The following is a 15,629-nucleotide window of genomic DNA, read 5'->3' on the forward strand; positions in this document are numbered from 1 at the left end:
ATGGATGAGGAAAACTGTTCCACTCTGACTGAGTTCATTCTCCTGGGATTGTCAGATGTCGCCGAGCTGAGTCCCTCTCTTCCTGGTGTTCCTTCTCATCTATGGAGTCACTGTTCTGGCCAACCTGGGCATGGTCACACTGATCCAGCTCTCAGCTCTCACCTGCACGCTCCCATGTATTTTTTTCCTCAGCCACTTGTCCTTTGTGGACTCTGCTACTCCTCAATCATAGTGCCCAAAATGCTGGCCAACATCTTTACCAAGAACAAAGCCATCTCCCAGTCTGCATGGTACAATTCTATTTGTTTTGCACTTGTGTGATCACGGAGGTCTTCCTGCTGGCAGTGATGGCCTATGACTGCTTTGTGGCCATCTGCAACCCATTGCTGTACATGGTCATCATGTCCCAGAAGCTCTGTGCAGAGCTGGTCTCTGGTTGTTACCTTTTAGCATCAGTGTCTGCTCTCATTCATTTGTGCTTGGCCCTTGAGATCCCATTCTACAGGTCAAATGTGATCAACCACTTCTTCTGTGACCTACACCCTCTCCTAAGTCTTGGCTGCTCTGATGTCAGTGTGAATGAGGTGCTGCTGTTCATCATGGCTACTTCCAATGAATCTATGACCATTGTGATCATCCTCACTTCCTACCTGTTCATCCTCATCACCATCCTGAAGATGCGCTCTGCAGAGGGGAGGCGCAAAGTTTTTTCCACCTGTGCCTCCCACCTCATAGCCATTGTGGTCTTTCATGGAAGGATCCTTTCCATTTATTTGCAGACCCCCTTCCGGTAATGTTGGAGATGCTGACCAAAGTGGCCATGCTGTTTACACAATGTGCTCATCTCCATGCTGAACCCCTTGATCTATAACCTGAGGAACTAGATGTAAAAGAAGCTTTCAGAAAAGCTCTCAGGTTCTAAACACATTCTTAGAGAATATGTGCTTGCCAGGACTTAGGGTCGCCAAAGTTGACGCAGGTAGAGGCGTTGATAGGTGGGCCTGCAGTGTTGGAGCCACAGGAATAGGAACAAGCTAAGTAGTCATGACGTGAGCTTTTCCATTCACTTATATTTGTATCTTTTTCAATTTACAACTGTGGGATTAAACATCTTTCAAAAATATCAAACTATAATTTTAAAGTAATTTAGTGATATTTAAATGAATATGGTTAATGGTACTTCTAAGACACACATATTTGGTTTGAAATGAAACATTTGCAAGTTAAAGAAGAACATAAGGATCACATGTCATATTAGTCTCCCTGATCCTGAAAGTAAGATTCATTTTTTAAAAATTTATTTTATTGTAAACAAATGGGATACATGTTGTTTCTGTTTCTACATCGAGTAACATCATACCATTTGCGTAATCATACATTTACGTAGGGTAATGTAGTTTGATTCATTCTGTTATTTTTTCCTTCCCCCCAACCCTCCCACTCCTCTTTTCCGTCTATACATCCTCTATACAGTCCCTCCTTCCTCCTCCATTCTTGCCCCCCTCTCACCCCCCATTTTGTGTCATCATCTGCTTATCAGTGAGATCATTCACATTTTGCATTTTTGAGACTGGCTTATTTCACTTAGCATGATATTCTCCAATTTCATCCATTTGCCTGCGAATGCCATAATTTTTATTCTTTATAGCTGAGTAATATTCGATTGTATATATATACCATAGTTTCTTTATTCATTCATCAACTGAAGGACATCTAGGTTGGTTCCACAGTCTGGCTATTGTGAATTGAGCAGCTATGAACATTGATGAGACTGTATCTCTGTAGTATGCTGATTTTAAGTCCTTTGGGTATAGGCCAAGGAGTGGGATAGCTGGGTCAAATGGTGGGTCCATTCCAAGTTTCCTAAGGAATCTCCACACTGCTTTCCAGAGTGGCTGCACTAATTTGCAGCCCCACCAGCAATGTATGAGTGTACCTTTCTCCCCACATCCTCTCTAAAACCTATTGTTGCTTGTATTCTTGATAATCACCATTCTAATTAGGGTGAGATGGAATCTTAGGGTAGTTTTGATTTGCATTTCTCTTATTTCTAAAGATGGTGAACATTTTTTCATATGTTTGTTGATTGCTCGTAGATATTCTTCTGTGAAGCGTCTGTTCATATCCTTAGCCCATTTGTTGATTGGGTTATTTGTATTCTTGGTGTAGGGTTTTTGAGTTCTTTATATATTCTGGAAATTAGTCCTCTAGCTGAAGTATGAGTGGCAAAGAATTTTTCCCACTCTGTAGGCTCTCTCTTCTCATTGCTGATAGTTTTCTTTGCTGAGAGAAATCTATTTAGTTTGAATCTCTCCAAGTTGTTGATTCTTGCTTTTATTTCTTGTGCTATGGGAGTCCTGTTAAGGAAGTCTGATCCTAAGCCAATAAGGTGAAGATTTGGACCTAGTTTTTCTTCTATAAGATGCAGCATCTCTGGTCTGATTTCAAGGTCCTTGATCCAATGTGAGTTGAGTTTTGTGCAGGGTGAGATAGGGGTTTAGTTTCATTCTGTTGCATATGGATTTCAGTTTTCCCAGCACCATTTGTTGAAGATGCTATCTTTTCTCCATTGCATATTTTTGCCACCTTTGTCTAGTATGAGAAAATTGTATTTATTTGGGTTTGTGTCCGCATCCTCTATTCTGTACCATTGATCTACCTGTCTATTTTGGTGCCAATACCATGCTGTTTTTGTTACTATTGGTTTGTAGTATAGTTGAAGTTCTGGTATTGTGATACCCCCTGCTTCATTCTTCCTGCTAAGGATTATTTTAGCTATTATGGGTTTCTTATTCTTCCAAATGAATTTCATGATTCCTTGCTCTATTTCTGTAAGGTACATTATTGGGATTTTAATTGGAATTGCATTGAATCTGTATAGCACTTTTGGTAGTATGGACATTTTGATAATATTAATTCTTCCTATCCAAGAACATGAGAGATCTTTCCATCTTCTAAGGTCTTCCTCAACTTCTTTCTTCAATGTTTTGTAGTTTCCATTGTAGAGATCTTTTATCTCTTTGGTTTGATTGATGCCCAAATATTTTATTTTATTTTTTTTTGAGGCAATTGCAAATGGAGTTGTTTTCCTCATTTCACTTTCAGTTTTTCGTCGCTTGCATATAAAAATACTTTAGATTTATTCGTGTTGATTTTGTAGCCTGCTATTTTGCTGAATTCATTGATGAGGTCTAGAAGTTTTCTGGAAGAGTTTTTGGGTCTTCTGAATATAAAATCATGTCATCAGCAAATAGTCACATCTTAAGTTCCTCTTTTCCTATCCCCTTAATTTCTTTGGTCTGCCTAGTTGCTCTGGCTAGAGTTTCGAGGACAATGTTGAATAGAAGTGGTGAAAGAGGACATCCCTGTCTTGTTCCTGTTTTAAAGGGAATGGTTTCAGCTTTTCTCCATTAAGAATGATGTCGGCCATGGGCTTAGCGTAAATAGCCTTTACAATGTTCAGGTATGTTCCTACTATCCCTATTTTTTCTAGTGTTCTGAGCATGAAGGGGTGTTGTATTTTTTCAAACACTTTTTCTGCATCAATTGAAATAACCATATGATTCTTATCCTTAAGTCTATTGACATGATGGATTACGTTTATTGATTTATGGATGTTAAACCATCCTTGCATTCCAGAATGAACCCCACTTGATCCTTGTGCACGATTTTCTTAATATGCTTTTGGATACGGTTTCTCAATATTTTGTTAGGGATCTTTGCATCTATATTCATCAAGGATATTGGTCTAAATTTTTCTTTCCTTGATGTGTCTTTTCCTGGTCTGGGTATGAAGGTGATATTAGCTTCATAGAATGAGTTTGGTAGGGTACCCTCTTTTTCTATTTCCTGGAATACTTTGCGAAGTATTGGAATGAGATCTTCTTTGAAGATCTTGTAGAATGCGGCTAAGAATCCGTCTGGTCCTGGGCTTTTCTTGGATGGTGTATTTTTAATGGCTTCTTCTATTTCATTGCTTGATATTGATCTGTTTCCATAGTGTATGTTCTCCTGGTTCAGTTTGGGAGGAGCATATGTCTCCAGAAATTTGTCAATGTCTTTGGTAGATTCTATTTTGTTGGAATACAGATTTTCAAAGTAGCTTCTAATTATATTTATATCTCAGTGGTGTCTGTTGTGATATTTACTTTTGCATCATGTATTTTAGTAATTTGAGTTTTCTCTCCCTCTTTGTAGTGTGCCTAAGGGTTTGTTTATTTTGTTTACTTTCTCAGAGAACCAACTTTTTGTTTTGTCAATTTTTTGAATTATTTCTTTTGTTTCAATTTCATTGATTTCAGCTCTGATTTTAATGATTTCCTGTCTTCTACTACTTTTGCTGTTATTCTGTTCTTCTTTTTCTAGGGCTTTGAGCTGTAATGTTAGGTCATTTAGTTGTTGACTTTTCATTCTTTTCTGGAATGGGCTCCATGCAATGAATTCTCCTCTTAGTACTGCTTTCATAGTGTCCCAGAGATTTTAATATGTTGTATCACCATTCTCATTGACCTCTAAAAATTTTTTATCTCCTCCCTGATGTTTTCTGGTATCCATGTTTCATTCAATAGCATATTATTAAGTCTCCAGGTGTTGGAATAATTTCTGTTTTTTATTTTGTCATTGAGTTCTACTCTCAGTCCATTATGATCTGATAGAACACAAGGCAGTATTTCTATTTTTTTGCCTTTCCTAAGGACTGCTTTGTGGCATAACATATGGTCTATTTTTGAGAATGTTCCATGTGCTGCTGATAAGAAAGTGAATCCGCTTGTTGATGAATGGCATAATTTATATGTCTATTAAGTCTAGGTTTTTGATTTTGTTATTGAGTTCTATGGTTTCCTTTTTTTGGTTTTTGTTTGGAAGATCTATCTAGTGATGACAGCGGTGTGTTAAAGTTAAACAGAATTATTGTGTTGTGGTCTATGTGATTCCTGAAATTGAGAAGGATTTGTTTGATGTACAGGGATGCACCATTGTTTGGGGCATAAATATTTACTATTGTTATATCTTCAGATTTATGGTTCCCTTAAGCAGCGTGAAATGTCCTTCTTTATCCCTTCTGACTAACTTTGGCTTGAAGTCCACTTTATCTGATATAAGAATGGAAACCCCTGCTTTTTTACTGAGTCCATGTGTGTGGTAGGTTTTTTCCCATCCTTTCACCTTTAGTCTGTGGATGTCTTTTTCTAAGAGATGAGTCTCTTGCAGGCAGCATATTGTTGGGTCTTTCTTTTTAATCCATTCTGCCAGTCTATGTCTTTTGATTGATGAGTTTAGGCCATCAATGTTTATGGTTATTATTGAGATATGATTTGTATTCCCAGTCTTTTGGGCTTATTTTTGGTTTTTAAGTTGGCTTGGTTGCTCCTTTGAGTGGTTTTTCGCTAAGGTAGTTCCTCCCTTTGCTGACCTCCATTGTTGTTTTTCATTTCAACCTTATGGAATATTTTGTTGAGAACATTCTGTAGTGCAGGCTTTTTATTTGTAAATTCTTTTAACTTTTGTTTATCTTGGAAGGATTTTATTTCATCTTCAAATCTGCAGGTTATTTTGCTGGGTATAGGATTCTTGGTTGGTAACCATGTTCTTTCAGAGCTTGAAATATGTTGTTCCAGGCCTTCTAGCTTTTAGTCTGGGTTGAGAAGTGGGCTGCTGTGTCCATATTGGTCTCCCCCTATATGTAATCTGATGCTTTTCCCTTGTGGCCTTCAAAATCCTATCTTTAGTTTGAATGTTAGGCATTTTCATTATAATGTGCCTTGGTGTGGATCTGTTGTGATTTTGTGCATTTGGTGTTCTGTAAGCCTCTTGTATTTGATTTTCCATTTCATTCTTCAGGTTTGGGAAATTTTCTGATGTTATTTCATTGAATACGTTGTTCATACCTTTGGTTTGTTTCTCTGTGCCTTCCTCAATCCCAATAATTCTAAAATTTGGTCTTTTCATGATGTCCCATAGTTCTTGGAGATTCTGTTCATGATTTCTTACCATCTTCTCTGTTTGGGCAACTTTATTTCCAGATTAAATATTTTGCCTTTATTGTCTGAGGTTCTGTCTTCCAAGTGGTCTAGTCTTTTGGTGATGTTTTCCATTGAGTTTTTTATTCAGTTATTGTTTCCTTCATTTCAAGGATTTCCTTTTTTTTTTTTTTTTTTTTTTTTGAGAATCTCTATCTCTTTGTTGAAATGATATTTTGCTTCCTGCAGGTGCTCTTTCAGCTTATTGGTATTATCTTTCATTGCCTGCATTTGCTCTCTTATCTCATCCTTTGCTTCATGAATCATCTTAATCATGTATAATCTGAAATCCTTTTCTGACATTTCTTCTAACATACTGTCCATTGGATTCTATTAATATAGAATCTAGATTTGTTTGGATCACTTTCTCCCTTGTTTTTTCATGTTGTTCATGTATCTTCCCCTCTAGCAGTGCAGATCTGTGGTATTGCAGATTTCCCCCTATAGGCTTATAGTGGCCCTATAGGTTTCCAAAGCCCTTTCTTTAAGGGGAGATCAATATTAGCAGTGCCCAATTCAGACACTATGCAATCCTAGACCAAATAGCCCCTGACAATGAGCTTCAAGCCCCCTCAGGCGTCTCATGATGGTATTTGCTCCACCTAATTATCGGAGCTCCAGCTTCCAGGATTATCCAAGATGGCCACTGTGGCTTCGAAATGTGTTGCCAAATGGGGAGCTGCCACTCTTGGTGTGGATGTGGTCAGCTGGAGGTCCTGGAGGCGGGATATGGTTGATCAGGCTGGGGTCCTGGAGGTCCAGTGTGTTTGGTGTGGTTGTGGGATCTTTCCCTTTCCACAGATTGCCTCTCCATTTTGTTGATTATTTCCTCTTATGTCAGAAATCTTTTGGTTTAATATATTCCCCATTATTTAATTATGCTTTTTGTTGCTTGTGTTTTTGATATAAAATCCAAAACATCATTACTGACTTCAACATCAAGGAGCTTATTTCCTATGTTTTCTCCTATACATTTCGCATTTTGCATTTAAGTCTTTCAAACATTTTGAATTTATTTTGTGTGTGTGGTGTAAGAAAATGGTTGCATTATTCTTAAACATGTAGGAAATATTTTCTAGTAAAAATCACAAGTTAATCCACAAAATAAGTAAAAAAATCATAAATATTGAAATATATTCATTATCTTTTCTATCCAAAAGTGTATGAAACTATATCAGTAACAGGAGAAAAAGTGTTATATCAAAACAAATGTGTGGTAATTAAATTGCACATTGCTAAACAACCAATGGATCAAAGGAGAAAGTGAAAGGGAAATTAAAAAGAAATACATTGAGTCAACGGAAATGGAAATACAACATACCAAAACTTATAGGATTCTGCAAAAGCAGTTTTAAGAGGGAAGTTTCAAATGATAAGTACCTACCTTAAAAAAGAAGAGGTTTCAATTTAAAACCTAAGTTTATATCTAAAGGGATGAAGGAAAGAAATAAAGGAAACAAATCAAGAAAGGAAAGAAAGAAAGAAAGATGAGCTACATTTTGGCTCCTTAAGTTTTTATTTTATAAATATAGTTTTGTATATATTCACAATGCATTGCTGAGTTTGTTGTTATCCTAGTCAACCCTTTGAAAGCACCAAACCAGAATTCCTGCCTGCTAAAAAAAATCACAAAATATGTGGGATGGAGCAAAATGCTAGCCAGCTCATCAGTGAACGTCTCAAACTTATTTAGAAACTTAATTATCTATTTCTATTTGCTTCCAACTTATCTTAAAATGTGATTTTTGCAATTTTCCTTGTACAAACTGAAATATTAATTGTATCTTAAGGTGTACAATATGATGTTCAGGTGTATGCTTACACTATGAAATGATTGAATCAGACTGATTAATGTTATCATCACATCAATTACCTACCTTTGTTTTTAGTGAAGAGATTTTTCAATGCTATTTAAAGGAATTGTAATTAGTATGTGGAAGAGATATTGATTCTCCTGTGGTCTTTTCAGCATTTTTTATAATAGCCAAGGTAAAGAAACCACCTAAGTGTCCATTGAAATGAGACCGTGTGGTTTATGTATGTAATATCAATATGCAGGCTGGAAAAAGAAATTGTCATGTGAGATACCATCGATGAACTGTTATCTTCCACATTCTACCTGAGTTAGAAGACTGTGGCTGACCCTCTAGTGACAGACTAGAAGGTAGAAGGCAAGGATTAACATTTCAGTTGGTGAAGAAAATAGGTAGAATTTCATTCCTATATCTAAGAAATAACCTTCTAAAATAAAGTTTCAGAACATAAACTATAAAATTATGTCTTTGGTGGAATTATAGTAGAAAAAATTGTAAGTTCATCTAACAGAAGGAAAGCAGATGAATCTTGAAGATAGCTGTAGTCTATGGCAAATTCAACCAAGTAGTAGGAAGTAGTAGGTCCTAAGATGATGAATAAGGCTTAAGATATACAGCATGTAGTCATCTGAATTGACAAAATGAATGTTTTCTTAATTTTAATAGGAAATTAGAAATAGTTCACATTCCCATGAGAGAGAGAAAAGCATTTATAAAACATTTTGCATAGGGTTATGTTAACTCCTCAGCTCTTTTCATAAGGTAATTTGAAGACATCTGAACCACCTGAACATGACACCAACCTATTACATTGATAGCATCAGAGTCATTAAACTTGATTGAAATGGGAAGTTATTATGTTAGAGTCTTAGACACAGGATAGAACAGACTCAGGACCTGACATTTTAATGAAGTGTTCATACATGAAATCATTTAAGGCATTGAAACAATCCTTTCATGTTGGGAGGGCCTGTGGAGAGGGAGATGGAGTGAGAAGCAAAAAGAGTTTTCTTGGATCTAAAAGTGGCTGCTGACCCATGACTAGCAAGAAAAGGTGGCATTAGCTCCTGTAATAGTCAGTTGTGCATTACTACAACAAAATGCCTGAGGCAGCTCACTTTTTATGAGAAAAATTTTCATTTAATTCACATTGTTGGATGTTCAAAGGCTAAGATTAGTGACCCCATTTTCTTGGCTCTGGTGAGTGTAGTGAATGGAGAACCATGGTGGGGGTCCATAAGCAGAAGCAAGTGGTCGCATCTCCAACAGGAACAGAAAGAAGTAGATGGGAACAAACTCAGGTTTTATAATAACCTTCTTGGAACTATCAAGGAGTCATGAGAAATGCTTCATGCCCTCAATGACTTAGGACGTCCCTCCAGGCCCCACTTCTTGACGGTCACACACATCCCAGTGGGGCCACCCATGGGATCAGCTTTTAATTTTAATGGGCTCTGGGTGACATTCACCATATTCAAACCATAGAGGTTCAGCATCTTCAAGAACACAAACTCCGTCAATAACTCAAAGAGCATGGAAGAAGATCTTTCCCTGGTCTCACCTCTGATTCAGACTCTAGCCTCAAATACCAATACCCAGCTTAGCTGTGACATGACTTCTACCCCACAGAAGGTGTGAAATTAAACAAATGCATTAGTTAAAGCCACTGAGCAGTGAGCAGTTTGCCATGATGCATAAAAATACCTCTATAAAATGATACGGAAGGCTGTCATTGTTTTCTTTTTTGCAGAAGTCGACTTCACAGTGAATGCAGGGAGCAGAGGTGCCAGGTGCTGTTCCCTTAAGAGATAACTCTGGAACTCTGGAACAATGCTGAGTCATTCATAATAAAAAGTCTTTATGTCCTGTGATTAATAATCCCTGTTTACTTCAAACTTCTGGTATGTTTACCAACTACTTAATATTTCAAGTAACTTTTAAGAAAGTGTGGGCATGAATATATCTAACTCATTGTACTGTATAAGCTTGGAAGCATAGTGTGGTTATATTTGAAAGAAAACATAAATTCATTGTAATAATGTGAATCAGTGTTTCCAAGGACACGGATGATTATTTTATCTTAAATGAAAAAGTCAGAAGTCATATTCTGTCATGTATACATCCAAGGACACACATGACATGTAGAAAATGAGAAAAATATATAGCAATTGCTAAGAGCAGTTAATTCTTAATCATTGTGCGGGGGCACCTGGCAACCCAACCAGTGCTTGACAAGGATCCACTGAGGGAATGATGTTTGCAAGGACTCATTGTCCCGGCAGATGCCAGATGCTTGCCTCCGGGCTCTGGTGCTTTTTCTGCATTATGTTTCTAATATTATATTACTCATCTCTTCCTTGGTAGTAATCACTGAGGGTGAAGGGAATACTACAGAATTTCCCAAGAATATTAATAAAACATTGGGGACATAACTCCTTCTCAGCCACAAGTAGTAAAAAGTCTTTTACCACTGTGTGATGTGTCTTCTTCCGGGTGCTTGTTATGAACATGTAATGCAGTACATAAATTTGGCCACGGAACTGTCTGTCTTTCCAACCATGAGTATGCAAAAAGCACCTCCCACAGTAGCTACTAGATATGGACTAGCTTATTTATCAATGGCAAGCCCTGGTACCCCCCTAAAGGCAATATCTATATCTACCTTAAAGAAGATAGATATAGATCTCCCCCTGTCTCCTACAGGGTGGTTTAATCCAGATGATGGTTTTGTTTATGTGGTAAGGTAAAAGAATAAGGTTTCACAACATTCCTTCCTTCCTACAAAGAATATGTCACCTCTATAATAAACATTGGTACACAATGCCCTGTTCTGGGAAAAAGAGCTACATAAGACAATGTAATCTATTCAGTAAGAAAACTTGGCCACCAGAACCATTGGGATCACTGCCCTCCTGTACCCTTAACTCAGTAATTTAGATATTAACCAGAAGGACCTAGTAGAGATGGTCACATGACATTATTTGTTTATCGCTTTAACCGCAAGAATAATAATAATCTTAGGTCACATAGAGTTTAGATATTAAGGATATAAACACTGTATTAGATCATTGACTTAGTTTAAATAATTGTAATCTGAACGATTACTGTTTTCTCATAATCTTTCGGTAAAAACAATTTCTGCCTATGCTTTGGAAACTTCTTTGATTTTATTAATCACAAGCCTGTCATCATAGACTGAAGAAAAATGTATAAAACCCAGCCTTCCCCAGAATAAAGTGGGATTGATTGCACCAGAACTAGAGTCTGTGTCTTTCATTCTCCATCCATTGCCGACGCTGTCTCCCCATCCCTTTACCAGTGTGGAACCGTGGACTCCTGCTAGGGCTGGACCCTGGCATTATTGCATTACCATTTATTTACATTTTCTTTTATAACTTATTATAGCTATTATTTTTTCCAAGCCAGTTTATACATTTTCCACAGTTAAAAGTTGTAAAATAAATTATTGGAGTAGGTTTAATGAGGCATTGTCTCAAGTGACTAGAAGAAATTACATTCTTGCTCAATGCCACCTAAGACATTTAATCTAATTTATGTGTTCAAAATAATTTAGTAAAAATTCTCTATGGTCTAAATCCCTTATGTCATAGAGGTATTAGTAAGTCCTTCATTTTATTTTCTGCCTAGAAGTCAGATAAGCTTCTAAATATCTTTTTTTCCTGTCTCTCTTTTTTCTCCTCCTTTCTATCCCTTTTCTCCCTGAATTTTTCTGAAACATATTCCTAGAAAATTTAACTAAAATTCATTGTGGATGCCTGATGTATTTCATAAATTCTTAATATTTAAATAATATTTGAGTATGAGTAAGAATTCCCTGGATTCCTGCAGTCTATCAAAAAATAAGAACAAGATCTCAGGTGAGTTGTTTTCAGATTGACCATGTGTCATTTGCTATTTTATACTATTTAGGAGTCACTGAAGTTCTGTACCTTTTAAAGCAGGGACTCCTATTCCAAAGACCATCCTACCTAGTTCATCTTCTCAGGGCTCAGATATTTAAGTTCTAATCTCTGCTTCTTCTTTTGAGTATCAATCCTGTTTTGTTTTTGTTTTGTGCTCTCAGAATATCCCATGTGCCTAGTAGTCACACAGCAATTTTTGAAAAAATGTCATAAAATCTAGAATACTCTCAATATTTCAAAATCTTGTAGAAATAAGAGTATGCTCTGTGTAAGTAATAGCGAACAGACATCTCATGACATTGCATTCCCTGATGGTAACACCTGTAGGTACACTAAGAAGCTATTAGTGGAGTAAAAAGGGAACACCTCTTTGTGATAGTGATTTTCATCTAAGACCTTATGTATTAAAATGCTGCATCAGTTGACCAAGGAAATAGTATAGTTAGGTAAAAGTGAAAGAAAATTAAATAAACCAAGGAATAAACTGAGGATATTGGCATGATTAAAGAAGGTTGAACACTGGGGATAGTTAGGTATACTCTTAAGTCAAATTAAAATGATAAATTTAAATTGAATAAACTAAGTGATAGAGAGGAATTGAAATGTTTGAAGCTGTAGCTTGTTAAGAACCACAGGAATCCAGGGATGAGGAAAGGTGCTCTCACAGGCAGGTGGAAGCACTACAGGGAGGAGACTGAGCCTCTGCTCCCATAATCCACCAGGGAACGTTGCAGTTTGTAAATCTTCCCCAGGCAAAACCCGAGATGAGAAGTGGACCAAAAAGAGTCAGATTGTCATGAGAAAACAAAGGGGAAGTCAGAAAATGTTATTTCAGGATAGTTGTGAATTAGTAGGTGAGAGAGACCCAGGAATGAGAGTTGAACAGTTGAACTTACCTTTGAAGTACTAAACTGCACCACGTGTTCATTGCTGCTGCCTGCCCTCATGATGTTGCTCTGTTTCTTCAGCATTTTAATAATATGAAGTTTGAAAAAGAGCTCATTTCATCACTGAACTAAAACTTAAAATGGGAAAGTCTGAGGGAACCTCCATTTCCTGGGTGCATAATTGTTAGACATTAAATAAACATATTAACATCATTTCCTAATTTAACGCTTACATTCAAAATAGGTATTATCTTTCATTACTAGTCTTGCTTTATCCATAAGGAAGGAAAATCTGAGTGAGTTACAAGAGATAACACAGCAAATACCAAAGCCTCAAATTGATTTTAAATCTCCATCTGAAGTCTGGGCTTCTCTAGTGGTGCTGTTCTGTGTGAGCTGTTTGCACTCTCCTGATGATTTCTTTTTCCTCATGAAGAAGTTCATTTTGAGTGTAAAAATAGCCGTTAGCTATAAAGGAGGTGCAAGTCTTTTCACCTTGAGCTGGTAGTACAAAACTAAAACTAGAGTCTTCTGCTTATGGGATTCATACTAATTATCTTGTGTTCACTTGAACATTTCAGAGTTGTGCTTATTATTGGCTCAATTTGTTTTTTATATATGACGATGAAATGAATAGGGAATTTTGTGATTATGAACTCCCTGCAAACAGAGCACATTTTTGCCCTCTGAAAATAACATACACAAATAACAATGATTGCATCACTCAAACTCCTAAGATGATCACTGATGTATCTTCAATCAAACCCTTCTTCAATATGTAGAGTGAAAATGTTCCTGTCACCAGACAGGGTGAGGGTAGTTAGTTACTATTACCATATTTTCCAGCCTGTTCTGAAGAACACAGATGACTTAGGGAAAATGCATTTTATTTTATTTCAAATTCTGAGATTCTGCAAATATTTAATAACATAATGGGACTAGTAAAGTTGTAAGATTGAAAGTTAATGAAAAGTTTAAAAAAAAAAATGGATCTGGATGAGCACATTAGAAGCATCAGGGCCTATGAGAAAACCTGTGAGGAGGAAAAAAAAATGGTGAAGCAATGCATGAAAAATATGTCCTCCTCTTTTTACCAGTTGCTACCTTATTCTAGAACACTGAGGCACGTGTCGTGACACAGGAGGGATCAACAAGAGCTGGTTTTCTTTAATGTCCACCTGTTTTTGCTCATAGTTTGCTGGGGCAACTCCTAAAGACTTAGGACTAGGACCTCAACGGGCATCCTGGTCTGATTGGCCCCTCTCTGCTTTCCTCTCCCAATACTTCCTTTACACATTTTAGCATTAAATGTGCAGTCATTGCTGCATTCATGCTGTTAAATTTAATGAGGAACTCTGGAACATGTTTTCTATAACACCATGAAAAGTTTTCTCTTCTAAAGGAAATGGCTTCACTTAACTTCTGCCCACTTAGGATCTGCTCCAAAACCCAGTTCATCAAGGTGTTAAGCTGTCTAAATGTAAACGAGTGCCACATTTTGTATATGTCCCATCTTTTCTCATATGTATGTGGAGCTACTTTTTTATAATTCATTGTTTCATTTGGAGAGCTAGATAAATGTTTTTAATGTTTTGGAACATTGCCTTTTATGTGGTAAATATCTATGACTACTAGATCATTATCATTATTATTACTTTTATTCTTTTGATTTTTCTCCACAACAGTCATGCTGTTGGCTGAGGCGAATCAGACTTCTGAAGTCACCTTCATCCTCCTGGGCTTCTCGGAGTTCCCAGACCTTCAGTGCGGTGCCCCTGTTCCTGGTGTTCCTGACCATCTATACAGTCACAGTTGTAGGAAATCCGAGCATGACCCTGATCATCAGAATCGATCCCAAACTTCACACCCCTATGTACTTTTTTCTTAGCCACTTGTTTGTCCTTATTGATTTCTGTTATTCCACTACAGTGACCACCAAATTTCTGGAGAACCTGGTTATGGAAGACAGACCATCTCCTTTACAGGATGCATCACACAATTCTTCTTGGATTGCATATTGTAGTGGCGGAAACCTTCATGTTGCAGTGATGTCCTATGACTGCTTTGGGCAGTTTGTCACCCTCTCCTCTACATAGCATCTGTCCCAGAAGCTGTGTGCATCATTAGTGGCTGGAACCTACACATGGGGTATAGTCTCCTCCCTGACACTCACCTATTTCGTCTTGGCATTATCCTTCTGTGGGTCTAATGTCATCAATAATTTTGTCTGTGAGCACTCTGCCATTGTCTTTGTCTCCTGCTCAGCCCCCTCTATCAGTCAAATGCTTTGTTTCATTATCGCCATATTTGATGAGATGAGCAGCCTCTTCATCATCCTCAGTACTTATATATCCATCTTGTCACAGTCGTGGAAAATGCCCGCCACTTGGTGGACGCCAAGAAGCCTTCCTCAACCTGCACCTCCCATCTGACAGTGATCACCATTTTTCATGGGACTGTCTTGTTCTTTTGTTGTGTCCCCAACTCCAAAAACTCATGGCTCATTGTCAAAGCAGGTTCTGTCTTTTACATAGTGGTCATCCCCATGCTAAACCCTTTGATCTACAGCCTCAGGAACCAAGATGTGAAGGAAAGCTTTAGGAAGCTGATGAATCACCCCACACTATTCTGTTGAAGATTTAGATTTCCAAAGGAATTTGATTTACCATTCTGAATTTTTTCAGTGGTTCTCACACTGATTTGAATGATTTATTTAGTTCACTACTCAGAGTTTCAAATCTATGTTTTAAGACAATTATTTGATCACTTGGTTTTTGTTCATTTCAATGTTTAGCAAAATAGCTCTGTGAATTAATGTGTTTACAAGTGAATAGTGTCCCCTAAAATATCCACTCAGAACCACTGAAGTGACCATATTTGGGAAATAGCATCTTTGCAGTTATAATTCAGGTAAGGATCAAAATGAGATCACAGAGGATTGGGAACATAAATCCAGCAAGATTGTTCTTGTAAGAGATAATAAAG

General features: G+C 37.2%; 1 pseudogene across 1 annotated transcript; it reads left to right on the forward strand.

Moving 5' to 3' along the window:
• Positions 1–15,279, forward strand: LOC306639790 (olfactory receptor 5L1-like; annotated as a pseudogene). Its single transcript has 2 exons — positions 1–814; positions 15,158–15,279. The product of its transcript is annotated as an olfactory receptor 5L1-like (transcript).
• Positions 15,280–15,629: the final 350 nt, after the last annotated feature.

The sequence above is a fragment of the Sciurus vulgaris genome, assembly GCF_902686455.1.
Source record: "Sciurus vulgaris genome assembly, chromosome: 11".
Taxonomy (NCBI): Eukaryota; Metazoa; Chordata; class Mammalia; order Rodentia; family Sciuridae; genus Sciurus; species Sciurus vulgaris.